At 44.7% G+C, this 18,559-nt stretch overlaps 1 protein-coding gene across 1 annotated transcript in view; it reads left to right on the forward strand.

The window, feature by feature from the left end:
- GREB1L (GREB1 like retinoic acid receptor coactivator) overlaps positions 1-18,559 on the forward strand; it is a 126,090-nt gene that overhangs the window by 42,177 nt on the left and 65,354 nt on the right. Inside the window, exon 2 of the mRNA XM_026035380.1 lies at positions 13,885-13,987. The gene's annotated coding sequence lies outside the window, so the exon portion shown is untranslated. The remainder of the gene's footprint in view (positions 1-13,884; positions 13,988-18,559) is intronic.

Raw genomic sequence — 18,559 nt, forward strand, 5'->3', positions numbered from 1 at the left:
TCTCTGTGCATTCCTCTGCTAGCGCTTTCTTGTCTTTACAGCATCAACCCTAAGCTCTTTATCTTCCCTCTCAAGGCCTTCAAATCCCCGAGGGTTTTTTCTCTCTGTTATCAACCCCTCGTGGAGGCGCCAGGCCCAGGGCCCGCTCCTGCGGCGGCGCTGGCCTTGATGGAGGGCCCGGCTGGTGGCCGAGCGCCCGCTGGCCCGCGCAGCGCCCCTTGTGCGTCGCCTTCGCGCCCGACGCCTCGGCCCACGGCCGCCCCCATTCCGTTGGACCTGTCTGCTTCATTCCGGCTTCTCCCACCACCTTTGGGGTGGTGGGAGAGGAGTTAAGGCTTGGGGTTTTCCCGTGGCTTTGCTTTCTCTGCCTTGTTTTTCTGCTGTGCCTGCAAGTCCCCGAAGAAGCCCCGCTGTGTGTTTCCAACACTGGAGGTCATGTTAGCGGGGCAGACGGGGCCTTGAGGCACAGCCGTTCCTCTGGTGAGCTCACCTCACCTTCAGCCTCCTCCAAACGACTCTGCTTGCCCCTCCAGGAAAATCCAGGGGCAGGGATTTGAGCTTATGCCTAACCATGGGGATTTACAGTAGTGTGAGTCAGTTGAAGAGAGGGGAGGCCCCCTCTGGAGCAGCAGCAGCAAATGCTGCTCTTAGGGGAATGAGGCGCTCCTGGGAATGCTGAGGCTGGTCGGAAGGCCTGGCTGGAGGTCTAGGCCAACGCCTGCTCCCACTAGTGCCAGCACTTGTGTTAAAGGAGTGGGAAAAAAGGTGATGGGATGTAACCCAAGATTTGGGGTTTTTTTTCTAACTGAGGGAACCTTAGGAAAATGCGAGTAACAAGGGAAAAGCTGCTGGTTTTGTTGTTCCTATTCCCTAGCAGCGTTTCTCCGAGAATTTAAGAGAAAATGAGTTCTGCTGAAGTGACCTCTTTTTCACCTCTTCCTCGCTCTCAGAAAGCCTGTGTTCCCTGAGTCATCTGCACAAACACTTACCAAAATAATGAAAAACCGCAATGCACATGCTCCAAAGGATAGTCAAGCGTCCCTAAAAAAGAAAATCCTTATCACTGCCATTATTTTTGAGAGCTGTAATTCCTAAGCAAAATTGATTTTTTTCTTCCCTGTTTTAATAACTTTTAAAAACTCTTGATCTATCCAGGAGAAAAATGTAATAACTCCTAAAGGCTAATGAGAATTGTTTTTTGAGGCTAGGCATGTCTCTGCTATTCTTCTGCATACTTTTTGTTGTGATTAAGGATTTTATTGGAACTTAAAAAAAGTATATTTGGAAAGAAATAAATTATCTGACCTCACTAAGTTCTGTTTCTGTTAAAGCACAAGGGAATTGAAGATGCTCTTTTTTCTTTTAAAGTCAGTTTCCAGTAGAGAACATAAAAGCCTCAAAAGAAGGTCTTTTGGAAAGGAAGTGAAATGAACTTGAGAAAAATGAACAGTAGGATTTTTTTTCTTTTAATCTAATATAATCAAAATATTTTTTCTTGCAGTTGTTGACCTGGTTGCTTCAAAGTTATCGCAGAACATTTTTTTAAAAAAATCTTTGAGATTCTTCATCCAATCTTCTTGGAGAAGGAGTAATTTCTAGCATTTGCCAAGTACTTGACATGAGTTCAATCAATCACGTTGCTTCTTTCTTGAGATTATGTGGAAACAATCTCATGTACTTTTTAGATTTTCGGCAAAGTATCTTCCTGCTGTGGTAGATGAGCAGATGCTGAGCAGCACCTTGCAGTAAAACCATCGCTTCGGTGCCATCCCCGCCGCGTCCCTCGCATTTATCAGGGAGGAATCCCGGAGCGCCGCTGTTTTCTGTGCAAACATTGCGAGAATGCCGGGACCAGCAAGGTTGCGCTGACCTTACGTGCTGGCCTGTTCCGTGCCGCTGAGTGACATGTTTCAAAGGTTAAGCTAACTGTGGGTGCAGCGTAATCAGCGGTGCCCTGGATCCTCTCCAGATCCCGCCGGCGCGGCGCGGCAGCCGGAGCGCCGGCTTTGGGCGAGCGGGAGGCAGAGGTCATTACCTGCCCGCGTCCCAGCACGGGCGCGCGGCTGCCCTCCCCGCTGCCTCCCACATGTGTTTGTTTAAATCTTATCTGGAATTGATGTTTTGCTGCCCCTTGCTTTCCCCCAAAAAAAGAAAAAAGGTAGTTTTTTTTATGCATTGCATACATTTCTGTGGTTTTCTCAGACTTTCTGTGGGGCCTGTTGTCTCTGCCATCCGTTAGTTGGGATCTGGATAAACACTTGGGGAAGCAGAAAAGGCTGGGGAAAGAGTGGCCACTCTTCCAGGTGGTGGTCACAAGCAGGCTAGGGCGAAACAGCAGCACTCCTAAGGTAGGGATGTACTGCAGAAACATAGGAAAAATGATCTTTGTAAAGTTTACTTCCCTCAGTAATTAGGAATAGTAGTTAGAAGCTGTTAGAGCAGGAGGGTGGCCTGGCACGCAGTGAGAAGGAGGGGTAGGACGTGGAGGAGAAGCCATGAAGCCAAGATGGCATCTCTTGAGCATTGATTTCCCGTTTCGTTCTGTGCTTAACCACTCGTATTTACTGACTCTGTGTGTCATTTGCACCCCACTTCCAGTCCTTGCATTCAGATTTGCAGTGGGAATCTTTGCCTAACGTCAGATAAAAGGGCATTTTGGAAGGCATCAGAAGCAGTTAGTGTGTGCAGGCGGAGACTGCTCATTTTCATGTTGAGTTTTTCAAGGATGACAGTCAGTGAAGCCAGCAATTTTTCTCTGTATTTATCCCTGACACAAGCTGATCTCCGAAACTGATCACGAAATACGTGAGTTATCAAAATGTTGTCTTCCGTTAAAATTAATTGGAAAGTACTTACCCAAGTATGCTGTTTACTCTAGAGTTTGGTGTATGGGTATGGCCTTGAAAGCCAAGAGGTTCAGCAGCAACGGAGAGTTTTCCAAGGAAAGAGGAAGGCGGATGGCAGAGCGAGTCAGATTCAATACTCTCTACAGATCTGTTATTTTAATGTACATCTTTATTCAGCAGTTCCTGGTATTATAAGTAAAAGACCTTCTGTTTTTCATGATCTGCTGGTGTTTTGTCAGCTGGTACATTTTGCAGCATTTCCTAAAGAAGCCTTCACAGGAGCAGAGGGCTCTTTTGGTTAACAGGAAGACAGGCTCTGTGCTGAGGAATTCACTGTAAATTGGTCATGATGTAAGAAGAAGAAAATGTCATAATTCTCTCCAGCCCACCTTCACTGGGCTCTTTTGGGAACAGAATCAGAGTGTGAAGTATCAGAGTCTAAATCTGCTACTCCTTCCCGTACTTGAAGAACAGTTTGATCTTTTTCTGAGTTTTTATAAGATCTCTTCTCTGTTTCAGTGTATGCGAGAGAGAATTCCTTCCTCTATTATCTTATGATCTTATAAATTATTTTCAAAAATAAAATAAAAAAAAGAAGTTCTTATTTGGGATTACTTGAAATTCTTATCTTGATTTTTTCCCTTTCTGACACATTTTCTCTGTCTTTCTTTCGTCCTCCATGCCAGAACACCAGAAGTGTGGAATAAATGAGTAAAAATTCTAGCAGCTGTGCTGTCCTTGCAGAAATTTTAGCATTTTCTTTCTTTTCCAGTTCTATATTTTTCATCTAGACCTTTGTCTATGTTATTATTTTTGTTTTAGTTGTCCCAAGTACCTTCTCCATCTGCCTGCAAGTAAAATGCTCCATATCCACTTTCGGAAATGCTTCGGAGCCTTTAGCACGCCAAGCCATGTCCGGATTAGGCGTTATTTCATGTTAGGGATGGTTTCTATTGGGATGGAAACTATTTTCATGTCTTGTATATGAGACCCAAAGTTTTTCCCAAACTTATTGCTCTGGGGAACCCCGCAGGCTCTGTGCACATGTTTCATTGCAATGATATTTTCACCAGTATCAGTTTGGATGTGAAAGAGGAGATAGGTCCAAACTGCAGCCACTGCAGATGCAGTGCAGGGAGTGAAGATGCCCAGACCTGTTCATACTTATCCCACCACCTCCATAAAGAGCCCATCAATTCTCCAGTGTATGTGGGGACTTCATTCCGGAGACCGTCTGCCCGCACTGCTGAGTGACCTTAGTAATAAAGTATCAGTTCCCTCCAGCTCCTAGATGTTTCTCCAGTCACCCAGGACAGGCTTTGTGATCACTGTAGCTGAGGAGAGAATTGAGAGTCGGGTGCTTTGCCCCTATGTAAAAATATCTAAAATTCCTCTAAGAGATAAAGGCTTTAAACACTAGCATGTTTAGGAAGGTCTGGTAATACATTGCGGCTCTGCACTGGCAGTGGTAGTTAAGCAGCAAGTCCTGACAGGGTTTCTGTTTTGCTGGAATATTTCAGTGATGAGGAAACCCAGAGCGATGTAACAAGCAAATCTTGAAATAGCTTTGTTTAGAAAAGCTGTTTTAACTGAAATATGGGGTCTGCTTGGATTAAATATCTAATTTTTTTTTAATATTTTGAATTGATCACTTTGCCTTTTTGTTCAGAGTGCTTTGAAACTGAGTTTGAATGATTCTTCCAAAAAAATAAAATGCAAGTGGCAGTTTTCTGTCCACAAGCGCCATCCAAAGTTGGTGCTGTTTCTCCCTGCGGTGTGAGGGCGACCTGAAGGCCCATGGATCGCATTATATGGTTACTAGCAACCCCCTTCTTTGCTTTGAGACAGGCTGATGGCAGCAAGTTCAAACACGGAGACTCAGCAGAAAGTGTTTTTCTGAATGATTATACGTTGCAGCTCTGAGTTGCAATAACAACGTTGTCTTCTGTGTTGCCTTCTCCTCAGTATGAAGGTTTAAGGTGAGTCTGATGAGTGACAGCGTCCGGTCCTTTCTCTCCATGTAGATTTACACAAAACGTATTGTGTGTGTTATGACTGTACGTCGTTTTTCACCCTAAAATCTATTTCTTTCCTGATTGTGTCCCCTAATACCTCTCACTGCCTTTTTCCTCCTGGGCATTTCTGACAGCACACTTAGGCTTGAGTGGCCTGTTGGATAAGAGGAGAACTTAGCGAGCACAAGAACAAAATAAGGATTTCTACTCCTCGTCTTGCTTCTGATCCTCATCCTCCTTTGTCTCCCAGGTCATGTCTGCAGTGAAAATAATTAAGAGCAGCATAGCTACCACGGCCAAATCCTGGAGGAGAGCTATCTGAAACCCGAGGAAAATCACATTTGTATGGTAGTGGTTCTGTGCTGTTGGCCTGCTCTTACTCTTGGGTTTATTCTGATGTCAGTAGACTTGTACAGAGGCCCTCCAGGCATGGCTGTGCTGGGTGAGTAAATGGCTGTCCCCTCTCCCATCTGACTGTGTGTTTTTGCACAGCCAAGTAGCAGGAGCTCTTCGTAAAGCTTTTTATGGCATTGGGCCTTGAGAGAGGGACCTCCTTGTTGGTGACTGCCGTGATGTGTGTTTGGACACAGCTGTTGGTTGGGCTTTTATGCTGTTCCTCTTAGGCTCAACTGATCTGGTTTTCTGGGTATATTTTTTCCGCACTTGCTGCTGAAAATGTCTCTCGCAGTCTTGCTTTGCACCAGCCCCTATTCTTGCAGGCTTCTGCATCTCAGTTTTGCAGTTTGGATTTATTGATTAAAATATGCCCAGACCTCTTTCAGGACAAAAATCCTTTGACTGTGAAGCTCCTGATAAGGAATATAATAAAACTCCTTTCTTTCCTGTGTTGAGAGTGTGCCTGTTGTATGTGCAGTATGGGAGGAAAAGCAGACTTGAAGAGAAGGGACCTCCTCATGTAAGTGAATAAGGATGTTTGCAGCATGTGCGTTTCCTGCAGGAGATTTTAAAATACAGGTAAAATGGGTGAATCTTCTGTTCACCAAGCCTAGCAAGGCACATTATTCAGCAAACTGGAATCTGCCCAACAGATCTTAAAATGATTATTAGGGCCTCAAAATGCTGCAGAGATTCAAAGGAAAACAAGCTACTTGGCAGCTTCAAATTATCCTGCTGTCAGGAATGCCTTGTTGCAGGAGTTTGGCTACGTCCCCACACGGTCACAGCTTCATTGCTCGATATGTCACTTGAAGGAGGAGCAGTTTTTATAACTGCCCAGTAAACTCAAGATGGCTTAATGGAAATGATTTCTTCATGTGTCAAAATGACCCCTTTGTTTCTCATTTTACCCTTTTGTTGCCTGCAGCTAATCTGCTTTTGGGTTATCAGATCCGAGCATCTCACAAAGCTGCCTCTCGCGGCGGCATCCAGCTGGAATGCTGCCCTTTGTTCGGGGCCTGCGCCAGGCCTCCAGTGCCGGCTCCGGCTCCGCTCTGCTCAGCTGGGGTCTCCGTTAATGTGATTTGCACTGCACTCCCGGGCTCCGCAGGTAGCTGGGAGCCTTTATAAGGGAATTAGGGACTGGCCTGCCACCCTGCTTGCTAATGAAGCCGCCAGTGGTTCTTGCTTATGTTTTATTTTTCTAGCTCTATTTTTTTTTTGGATTTTTTTTTTTTTTTGGTAGACCATAATGTGCTTGTGGGGTTTATGTAGGTTTTTCTCCCCTCCACGTGGTGTTAAGGTTTTTTTTAAGTTGATTAAACAGACAGTGCTGCTGTTAATTTTAAGCAGAAGCACCAAATCCTATCGATCAGACCATGCATTACTCCACCACCCCCCACCACCATCCCCGGATTTGTAAATGCAGGGAAACATATGACTACACATATGCTCAAAGCTAATTTATTGGATGAAGTAGTACAAAACTTGTTCTTGGTATTACTGTGTGTAGTGTGGAGAGACAAATCTCTGCCTTCCACTGGGAAAAATTTACTGCCAATTTTTGGCAGTATTAAAATGAAATAAATGGAGCTTGCAGGAAAATAGAAGTGTTTGACTAATTAGACTGCATCAGAATCATACATTTTTGCAAGTTGTGTTAAAAGTAATAGCGTTTTAGGAACGCTCTTAGGGCAGTCTTATCAGTTTGAACTAGGGAATGACACGGTCAAGTAAAAATTTTATTGCAGATCTGGCAAAAGCACTGGGACCTATAGTTATACTGCATTTTTTTTGCTTTGTTAAATTTGAATATATGAACTCAAATCACGATACATATTAAAAATATCTGGAACTCTTTTTTTTTCTTTCCCCCTAAAGCAGAGGAGATTTTCGGGCTTGGAGGAGTTAAGTTGGGAAGAATGTCAGATGCCGAGTGAGATGCCATTTGTTGTTGTATCCACAGGCCCTTACTTAAGTGCCCTTGTTGATTGGAGTGGGAACTAATAGAGTCATTAGGGATTTTTTTTTCTTTTTTTTTCTTTTTCTTTTTCTTTTTTTTTTTTTCCCCAGATTAGGCCTACAGTTTTGTTAGAGCCTGCATTTGGCTTACACAAAAACAAGCGCAATGTCAATGGTTTTAAAACCTGACACCAGCCTAATTAGAGACTTGACCCACAGTGGCATGATCCATTTTTATCTCTCTTTTTTGCAACTGCTTGTGTTCTTTTAGAATGGAAGATAGTGGATCTCTGGATAAAAATAAAGCATGAAAAAGTCTGTGGAAAATGATTCTTTTTCATGCAAAACTAGATAATACTGGGTCTGTTCTTATTGTTGTTTACCTCAAGACCAAGTCTGATTATTTGTCCAAATAGAAGAAAGCTTTAGCAAAATTAAACTCTGTAGGCATGTGTCAGTGCCCTCTCTTTAGGCCATTCTGTGATGTTGATGCTATAGGATTTTTTTATGAGCTTTGGAGGGGGGTATAGTTACAATTGATATGTGTGTGTGTTCATATCTTTAATATATATTAACCGAATGCTAGGGAATTGATCTCTCTTCAAAGGATTGCAGTGATGTTGAGTTGGTGTTTCTACTTTAGGGAAAAAAAAGTGAAAAAATGGAGATGCAGGGTTTTTTTTTTAATAATGGACGTATAAAGCAAGAGTCTTATTGATTGAGTCTTATTAGGCTGACAGCAGCACTGAAGGTCCTTGTGACCCAGAGGTTTGTGACCCATGAAATCTCCATTTTCCTTCTCTTGGAAATGTATCCTGAGGTACAGAGGGCTGAGAAATGCCTGCTGCGTGACCTAGCGCACCCATTCGGCGCGGAAGGAAAGTCATTCGGGGCTCGTGGCCAAGAACCGGCCTGACAGCAGTAAACGTAAGGGCCAAGGTGAGGAGACATCTTGTTTGGTCCCTCAATATCTTGAGGGATCAAAAGGGAGCAATATTTAGTTCCCTCAGCAGAGCTCTGCTGGCTCCAGTGAGGCAGTAGTGGATACTCGGGTATCCGTAATGCCTGCTGCTTTTTAATAATTATTATTATTTTAATATTTGGGTCTCGGATGCTTGGCCGACGCTGACTAGGCCTCGCTTGCCTGAGCGCGGCGGCCCCTGGCAGAGGCGAGAAGGAGGATCCGACTCAAAGTGTGATCCCAGAAACGGCCGACCCTACGTCGGCGGGAATGGGACCCTGTGGCAGCGGGAAGGGGACCCTATGGCAGTGGGAAGGAGGCCCGGCCCGCAGCACGTGCGCCGAGTGGGGGCCGCCTTTGCGGCCCTGTCCAGGGCACAAGGAAGATGAATGGTGGCCATCCCCCTCTGGCGATGAGGTGCTCCAACCCTGGGGTTTAGCTGAAGGACTTAAGGAGTTTTTTGAAGTGCAAATAGACCAGTGAAGGGTAAACCTTTTCAGAGTTTCATTTAGATGGATTTTTTTTCCCCCTGTGTGGATTTCTGGCACCAGCTGAGATCTGGAAGGCCACGGGATTTTTTTGTTTTTGATCAATGAAGCGAGCAGGCCGTGCTCTGGGGGTGCCCGTTCCCTGCATACGTATTGATCCCATTGTGTTTAAAAGTAGTTAATTTAATCGAGGCTTTTCGAAACCTCCCTCCTCAATAAGACTTGCATTAATGGAGCTGTCATTTCAAGGTCATGTTTCAGTGTCAATAACTTAATAGCAATGACAAAAGTTCCTGTAACTAATGACAAGATTTCCTTTTTTTTTTTTCTTTTCTCCCCCCCTCGTGTTAAAATTGGACTATGTTAGAATGACAAGTATGAGAATTTAGACAAGTATGTGTATTTAGAAATGTTCAGTTTGAACTACAAAATGTTGCTTCCACAAAATGCGAGCTTTTCCAAGCTATCTAGTACTACAAAATACTAAACTAAATAACATAGTTTGGTTTCTACTCACTGCTGTTTGGATCTATATCCATGGCCCAACCCATCACATAGGAGGTTTGAGTCCAAGAGGCTATTTTATACCTTGTCCCTCCTGGCAAAATCTCTGTAGTGCCCAGATTTTTCTTGGGGTCTCTTTTGAGCATTTCTAACCTCTTATCTCCCTCTTTCTCCCACGTTAGAGCCAGCAGCATGTACAAGATGGATTGCCTACGTGCTGTAAACACTGCTTGCTCCCATGATAAATATTTGGAGATGCACCATGTAAGGATTGCCCCTGTGATAAGATTTCTGTTTGGGCAAAGATTTTATAAGATGGGGTATCTGCTACTGCTATTAGCCCGTGCCGGCTGCAAGGATTTCCAGGGGTGCTAGGTGAAAACATTGTATCCTAACCCCTGCCACTTGAGTGGACCCAGCTTTCCTAGACTGCATGGAGCGAGCTGAGCTGCATGGGAAGCGAGGCGGACAGCGGGCTTCTCCATGTACATTTCTCTCCAGGTGCTTACTAATAATCCTCCTCTGTAGACTTTCCTTCCTGCAAGCCTTTTTTCAATTAAATGGGACATAATCAAGGATTTGAAGGCCGTATGAAGCCCAGAGTTGAGATCGCCCATGGAGGAAGCAGAAAGACCGAACTTGGCTGTTTGTTGACTTACTATTTGCACGTTGGATGTCCAAAATAGTACTGCATGACACGCAATGGGAAAAATCAAGTATGTTAAAGACTGTGTAGCTGTCGCCTGTTTTGGTCTCTACAGCACAGTAGGTTGATGTTGGTAATGAGAGTACAGTAGAAAGAATCCAGATCAGGACAGAATGCAGATCAGGACTAAAATATTTTCTGATGTTATTGATTCTCTAAAACACTCCGTCTCCTTTTTCTAATTAAAAAAATAAATAAATAAAAAAAGACTATCCAAAACTAAACGTTATACAATGCCTGGCATGTATCACTTGATAAAAGGAAGCAAGGTTTATGGAAGTGCTTCAGCCTTCAACTTTCCATTTTTATTGTTTCTCTGCAGCTGGGGTGCAGAGACACCCATTGCAGAACAATTAATTAATAGATACGGCCACAGGAGGCGTATGGGGATTTTTCTCGGGCGTTACGTTGAGCAGATGATGTTAAACAGCCCCATCTTGGTCTTTGTTCTACGTGTCCAGCTCCCGTGCTGTCAGGCTGACCTGTTGTAGCAATGGCCCTTTCCTGCGGTGTCTGAAAACTGACCCTGTGTGGAGCTTTGCTGAGAGAGAAGGCATTTCGTTGCATGCAGAGCTCTCTTTCCCTCCTGAAAGGGGGTTCCCAGCATTTGTGGCACTGCTTTAGCTAATCACTGAGAAACGCTAATATAACCTTTTATTTGTTGCTTAAGAGATTCACAGTATGCCCATAACTACTTGCCTGTCTTCAGCAGGTCCCATTTCACAGGTGGGATAAGGAGATCTGGGCGTGTTTGGAGTCAGCTGTTTTTGCTTCAGTCTTAAGTGTGGGCCACAGGTCTTTGTTCCATAGAAAGTTATGTGGGTTTATGAGTGAGAGATTTCCCATTTCTTAAAAAAAAAAAATGTTTTAAGTGGCATGTATTAAAATGTCAAAACACTGTGAATCTGTTATTCCTAAATTACAGATCTGGCAAGCACCTGTGACATTAAAACAGTCTTGCTGCAGTTACACTGTTTATTCACCAAGGACCTGTGTCTGTGTTATAATTATGGATCCTTCTGAAAATTAACCGAGCAACTGGTCTGTAGGGCCTATTGGTTTTAATAAAGCCACGGCTGTGTTTTGGCTAAGGGCTTGTGTGTCGTGTTGTAACTGAAGGCTCTGAAGTGCCTTCTTTTTCTATAAAATTCTGTAGGGTTTTTGAGACAGTTTGCCTTGGATATTCCCATTCTGTCTGTGCCCCTTGACTTTATTATAGGCAAATTCCACAAAATCCTTCTGCGGGGCGTTAAGGGGGGGGGAGGGGGACCAAGTAAAACGACCCTCCTTTTACACCACCAACTAAGCTGCAAGAGAAAGGCCGCTCTCTGTGCCCTTTGATTGTGTCAGGTCCCTTTTCTCGGCGCTTGTTTTTCTTTTGCCCCTTGAGAGAGGTTTATGGCGGTGTCCGTGAGGGCGGCCCCGTGCTGGGGCTGGGGCTGGTTTCGCGCCGCGCTCGCGGGGGCGACAGTCTCTTTTGTTCGCCCGCCGGCGCGGCCCTTCCCGAGAGCATCTGTCACTTGAGGCATCGGGAGATGGATGGGTCTCGAGTGAACTGCTGGTTGAAGCAAATGGTGAAAATAAGAAAGGACAAGGGGGTTGGGGGCTTCAGAAGGGCCAGACGACAAGGAAACACTGTTAGAAATCAAAAGTATGCCGGGCAAGAGGCGAGGAGAGAGCCGAGATGGATGATGTGTTATCATGTCCCTTGCCTAGGAAACCAGCCTTGGCGGCTTTTGTTTCCTGAGATCCTCTGGGCCTCGGCAGAGGGGCTGTGGGTTTGTGTCGTGTTTCATTTGCAGGCAGGAGAGGAGCAGAAGGATGTTATCCGAAAAGGGCAGGGGCTTCATCCTCTTGCTGTGCTGGGGTGTGAGGCTAAGACAAACTGATGCCGCTCATCATCAGCAAAAGAGTTTCTGGTATTTTGTGTTTCTTGATTATTGTCAAGAATTTGGGAGAATCTTTCAGTACTGGGTGGATTCGTAACAGAATAGAATCAAAATTGAGCTTATTGGTAGCTTTGCTTTCGGAAATTCAGTGAACTCTTATTAGGAATTTGTGTTTTAAAAAGTGCTTAAGGATTTTAAAATACGGAAGATTCAGTGCAATACCTCTATATCTCCCTGAATTACTTGGGCTAATTAAACTAGATGTTTTAATTGGGGGGGGGGGGGAGGATTAAAAAAATAATAATAAAAAACCCCCACAACCTCAAACCCCCAAAACTGCAAATCCAAAGCACCCAAGCTGCAAACAGTCAACCTCGCGCTCCCAAACACGGAGCCAAGGGTCTGTGTTTGCAAAGGCAGCCGGAGAAGAACAAAAGACAAGCCCAGGATGTGTCAAGGTTTGGGAAGGGTCCAGGAGGATCTTGGCTTGAAAAATTATTTTGTCACACTGTTGGCATTGGCCCATAAGGGGAAGCAGCGGTTGAAAGGCGAAGAAATTAAGATGATTAGAAGCTTTAAAGCTTCACAAATGGTAGAGTATCTCTCTCCTGAATGGATGTAAATAATAGATGAAAGACCAAGAGTGACAACAAAGGATCAGGGCGTTTAAGAGAATGTGTGCAGTCTGAATAGGGGTCCGTGGCCTAGGGCCAAAGGTCTTAGCTTCGAGTGTAATTAGAAGAAAATACAAAAATGTCATTACTAGCAGGTGAAATGTTCAGCACGTGTCCGAAAAATAGCAATTTCAGAGCCAGGAGCTGTAGGAATTGGATTACTGGCGCCCTGAAATCGTTCAGGTCTGCGCGTGGCCGTACAGTGTGGCGGGCGCAGCGCGTGTGAACCTGGCCACCCATCTGGGAGGGATCTGCTGCTCGCAGCGCCGCAGGGACACGCAGCCCTGGGCCCGGGGAATGGAGCTGTCCACGGGGCTTTGCTCGTAACACAAAAATGCTAAATCAAAACCTTTTCCTCCTCCCGAGTGGTAAGGGTTATAACTACTCGCTTACATTGATTGTGTTTAAAGATAAGAGGAGGAAGAGGCTTAAAGCTGTATTGCTTTTCATTTTAAGACCTGCCTTATGAATGTGCTCATGTCCTTCTGTGATAGGTACGTCCTGCTTTTGACAGGAGGACCAAAATCGGGGGGCAATCTTAAGCCTAAAACCTCATTTGCAATCAATAGGGAGAATTCTTTCAAACCTTTTGGCAAAATATTGTCCATTCCTTTCAGGGAAATGAACCAGCTTGTACGCCCAAGCAAGTCTTGTCAAAGTTCAGTCAGTGATAAGCTAAAGCCTGTCCTGATCTTAATGACTGTTTTGTCCAGCCCAAATATTTTCCGAGCTGCTGCTTTGCTGCTCTGCTTGCTGTTTGCTGCAGTGTTGCCATTCGCCTGGGTGTTTCAAGTATATCCTCTTTTATGAGCTGTGATTTTTATTAGAAGCATCTTTGCTGGCATACCTTTATGGCATGCCAGATGGGAGGGCAAATGGCAAATTCTGACTTCATTTTGAACACCAATCTCTACTTTAAAGCACTTATCAGCTCCTCCATTTTTTTCTTTTCTTTCCTTTTTCTTTCTTTTCTTTTTTATTTCTTTTTTTTTCTTTTTTGTCTTTTTAATCCAAATATAAAACAATTATTTCTATGTTATCATTTAAGTTTTTAGTTTTGATGCTTCCGTGCTAGCTAACTTTCTCATATTGATGTGGTAAATTCCTAATACTTCGTTCAGCTGCTTTCCTACCAAAAACTTGCAGATACCGACAAGCTCATATTTTTCTTTTGGTAGAATACAGAGAAAATGCAAGGCAGCCTGAACTAAGGCTTGTAAACTTTTTTTTTTTATTTTTTTTTAATGTGGTCATCTTGCACAGAGAAATGAAAATACCTCAATGTAGTAGATGCTGGAGCGACCTGCAAACCTGCTCGCTGTGGTGCCCTGCGCGGGTTCAGGTTCTGCCCTGGATCGGGTTGTGGCAGGCAGGTTTTGCTGGCGTTTGAGCAATGCGCTGCTCTGAGTCCTGCTAACGTCTTTCTCCCTTCTTGTTTTTCAGGAGTTTGGGAGCGTTAAGCAACTCAGCAGCAAGATTCACCACCTCTGAGCTGCATCCCTTAATCATGACTGCATTTCAGACGGGCTGAAAGGAATCGGAGAAGGTACCGTGCTTACCCTTCCTCGCAGAGAACACATGTTTCTGTGTTCAACGTGTGTTGAAACAGTCTCTTTCTGTTCAGCGTGTGTGTTTTTGTTCCCAACAGCTGCATTTTACGAACATCGTGGACTGTAAATAACTTCTATTTTTGCTTTGCTTACCTACTTCCTCATCATTCTCCAAAATCTTGAGATCTTGATCATATAATCCCAAGAAGGCCGCAGCAGAGGGCCCATCTGTGCTGCCGTGATTGCTTTGGTCAGCATCCTTGCTTAATGACACTTGGAAGCCTTAACAAATTTCCTTTGCCACGTTGCTTAGAAGCAGCGCGAATACCCAAGCTCCTACTTAAATGTGCTTTATGCGCTCGGCGGGTCCGTGTGTGTTTGTTTGCGCCCTCCAAGAGTGTAAAGCAAACGGGAAGGCAGATGCTGGAAGGATTTGTGCTGCGGATTGAGATTCCCGTGAGGGTTTTTCCCACCGCGGAGCGGGGAGGTTGGGCCCGCAGGCTCCTTCCCGCAGCTGAGCAGCCAGCAGTGTGCCCAGGAGGCCCACGCGCTCCTCCTGTTTTACAGCCCCTTGTATCCCGGAGCAGCGCGGAGGCCAAGCCACGCGAGGGGGTCACGGCCACGAGGGGCCCCGCACAGCCCCACATCCCAAGCGTTGGGCTCGGCCACTTGTGGGGACGGAGCCCGAGCCTGGCCTGGGGGGGAGCCCCCCACGTTTGGCTCCCCGGCCGCCCCGAGGAGGCGGCGGCCGATGGCGGCGGGCGATGGCGGCGGCCTCGAGCGAGGCCCAGCGGCCGCCGGGGTCAAAGGACGGCGCAGCGCGGTCAGCGAGACGCCCCGCGGTGCATTTTGTGGCTCGGTAAAAGGAGCAGCATCCTAAAACCTGAAAGGATCCCCCTTGGAAATGGTGTGTTGTGAAAAGGTTTTATGAGGCTGATGGGGGGGGGTGGGGGAGGCGCTGCCCCGGCGCAGGAATTCCCGCTTTTGTCTCCCTGAGAGGCTAATCCGAGCCAAATGGCGGCAGCTCGCGGAGGGCCGGCGGCAGCGCCGCTCTGAGGGGCGCGTAGAGCACAGGGGTGCTCCTGGCAGCCCCCTGGTTACTTTAATTTATCTGAAAAACGTTCTGAGCTTTCGCCTTTTCATCCTAAAAAAAAAAATACAATGTGAGCAAAATGCTCAAAAATGCAAAAACCCGTTAAAGAAACCTTTCATTTGAGATTTCTCTGTGAAGTTTGCTAGTGCAGTCACTCTGTGTTTTCTGACTACCTCACTTTAGGTTGTCAGGAGACACCCTTGTCTAAAACATAGCTTCTTTTAATCTGTTAATGCTTGCCCATTAATGGGTGAAAAAAAGCTGGGTTTTGCTAGTGTCAAGCAATTTTTGCTGCACTTACTGTAACGCTCACATCAATTTTTAAAGGCTTTTCGAGTAGCTAATGCCTATAATTTGTTTAGTATTATCCTTCCTTAAAGCCATAGATTATTAACTCTCAACATTTGTCATAGATAAGGAATCAATGTCAGAGCCAAGACCTTGCAAATAAGAAAGGAAATGTAATAAAGGCTGACTTCACAAGAAAGCGGGGAGGACTGTGAACGTGGCGGAAAGTATTCCCTGCTTTTTGTTTTCCTTTGGAAGGGGGGGCTGCTGCAGGACGTGAGCCGGGGTCTCAGCCTCTTTGGCCCTTTGGTCAGTCCTTGTCACATTAAGAAAAAAAAGATACTTGGGAGCCAGGGGTAGTAGCATTTTCTTAGTAATTAACCTAATGTTTCACTGTGGGCTTTTAAAGAACGCTATAAAAAAGGACATAGAGGGAATAAACTGCAGAGTTTTCAAGGGAAAAATAAATGAGCAAAAGAGCTGATGAGTTTTGTTCTTTTTTTTTAAACAAAATACAGATCTCTTTTACACAAAATACCGATATTTTAAACTTTTTATAAACTACCTTTAATAATAAGCTGGAAACAGATAAAACTACCAAAACACAAATCACCAGAAAAATGTTTGCACAGCACCCAAATTGCTGCCGAAGTGACACATCCTAAAATGCTCTCACTGTCCCCTTCCAAACTCATCCGGAAACGACAGCGTGTGTGTGTTTGAGGGAGACACCAGGGAGCTGACAGATAGGTTAGACAGACATGGAAGGTCAGGCCTTAGCTTTGACTTCCCAGGCTGTTACCTCCTTCAGCTTCATTCTTTTGCAATAAGGCAGTAATAAATGAAGAAAGAATTAAGACATTTTATTTAGCGCTGTGGTTGGACTGACCTGGGCCATGGGAGCTACATGAGATGCCTTTTTTCTGTCTCATTTACAACTTTATAAATCTGAGCATTACATCCTATGCATGCATCTACATATATACAGAATTAAAGGATTTTAAAAATAAGGTATGATTGGGCTACCTAGAGAAATGTGTATTGATGCTAGAATAGTTAACTTTGCCACTCTATAATTTACTTATTTAAAATATGTAAAGTGGACACATATGGATTTTAAAGGTTTATTTTTCCTAATGTGCGGGAGAAAAATTGTACATAAAAAGTATTTATTGGTTCTTTTCAAGTGAATTTTAGCCCACAGTGAGAAATTTATACATATTATATATATTTTTGGCAGCAGTCACAGAAAAATACAATGAAAGCTATTTTCTTCTTAAGAAATGCCAATATTCCCTGGAAGTTTTAGATGCGTGCCTTCAAGAGTGCAGAGAACCTGTGAATTTTCTGTATTAGTGACTCACTAAGTTATAACAGCAGCTTTGGGAGCCAAGGTTACCTCTGCTCATGCGTTTCTTGTGAGTAAATGAAGTCCAATTTGTAAACATCACTGAGACATTTCCTTTTGGTTATGAGAAAAAGGCAGGTTGAGAAGCACCACTGCTGCCTGCAGTAAGCAAGGGGTTGCCATTCCGTCACAAGACACTGAATCACTGTTATGTGCAATGCAGTATAGGCAGCGACGAGCTCTGTTGCAGAGCAAATAGAAACATCAGAAATCGCTTTCCTCCCCATTTAGAGGTTGATACGTGATTTTGAAATTTTGCATTTCTCTTTTAAGTAAAGGTTTTTCTCCATAAGATTTAAGTGGCAGTGTAAAACGAATCCTGTCAAGACCCACTGGGATGCCTGAGGAAACCATACCTAGAAATGGTAGCTCCCCTCTAGAAATGGGGCAGTGTCACCCCAACTGATGCTTTTTAAAAAGCCCCTCGAACATGCTGTTAGTGTTTGATGCTGTTGACTTCCTTGTTGGTTGGAAATTTCATCGTCGGTGGAAGCCTGGAGGCTGCAGAAGGCCCTTTCTGTGACTCGCATCTTTGATCTCGAGCAGGGGCAGCTCTGGTAATTTCGGCAGTTCCTGACAGGGCTCTGTTTATGTTAGGGAAGAATCTGTGGCATTCTGGGGAGGGGAGAAAGTGAGGAGGCAGCTTTGACCCGTGATAAACACACGTTGCAGGAGAGGAAAGGGAAGACCCCTACAAGGCACTTGGAAGTTCATTTCCACTAAAACTCTATCAGAAAAAAACAATGCACTTTTTAAATTGGAATTTCTGTTTCTTAGCAATACAGGCAAGTTGCAAAAGATTGCCTATACATCGTTAACCTTAACAGATGTTAACTGAGTTTAACTGGCTGCTATGATTTTGGCCTGCATGTGGTTTCTGTGTTTGCTTAGCATGTTGCCTTTTTCATAGAAACAGCCTTGAAAGCATCTTCCTTCCTTTATTTCTTGTCTCTGCATCGCTGCCTGAAAGTGACCGCGGAAAAATAACTTGTTAAATGTGCGTGTTGGTCTGAGGGCTGCATGGGCCTTCAGAGATGAAAAGATTTGTTCTGATCCTTTTAAAAATGTATCCAGAGGAGAGATTTTTTAAAAACTTGCTATTTTGACCTTTTTGAAAAGAATGTTTTCCACTTAATTTTCAAAAAGATGCAAAGGGCTGCACTCTGAATAAACTTCATAAACTTTCTGGCACAAAAACTTAGCCAAGATAGAAGGGTTTTTGTTTACACATTTGCTGATACATTTTCTAGGCTTGATTATTTAAAAGCCTCATAAAACAAGGAGGAATATTTTAGGAATATTTTTCAGGCTGTTGTTGCTTTCAGACAAGCTCTACAGAGGCAAATGGTTGTCTTTGGGAAGGCAACAGCCCCTCTAACCTCCTTCTGTGCCAGGCTGTTAGCCAGGGCTGTCTGGTTTCCTAAAACCTGCTTTATTGCTCCTTTGCTATACTTTACTGCTCGCCTGGAAATCTGTGATATGGATATTCATAGTGTTTTAGAGAGGGGAAGGCGCAGACGTTGCAGGTGCTTCTGGCTGCGCGTGGGGCCCCGCGATGCAGCGGTTCCCGTGTGCGCCGCAGAGACCGTGCGGCTCCCGAGGTGAAAGCCCCGGCCCGGGAGCCATCCCGGAGGGATGTGAAGTGTCTCTTGGGAGAGCTGCTTGCAGCCCCTCTCCAAGCCCCCCAGCTTTACCGAGGGGGAGAAGGAGTTGCCTGCAGTAAAAGAAATAACAAAGCTTCAGGAGACACCCGTTATGTTTGGGAACAGGTATTGATTC

Source organism: Nothoprocta perdicaria, unplaced genomic scaffold (assembly GCF_003342845.1).
Source record: "Nothoprocta perdicaria isolate Ctin4 unplaced genomic scaffold, notPer1 scaffold_16, whole genome shotgun sequence".
NCBI classification, from domain to species: domain Eukaryota; kingdom Metazoa; phylum Chordata; class Aves; order Tinamiformes; family Tinamidae; genus Nothoprocta; species Nothoprocta perdicaria.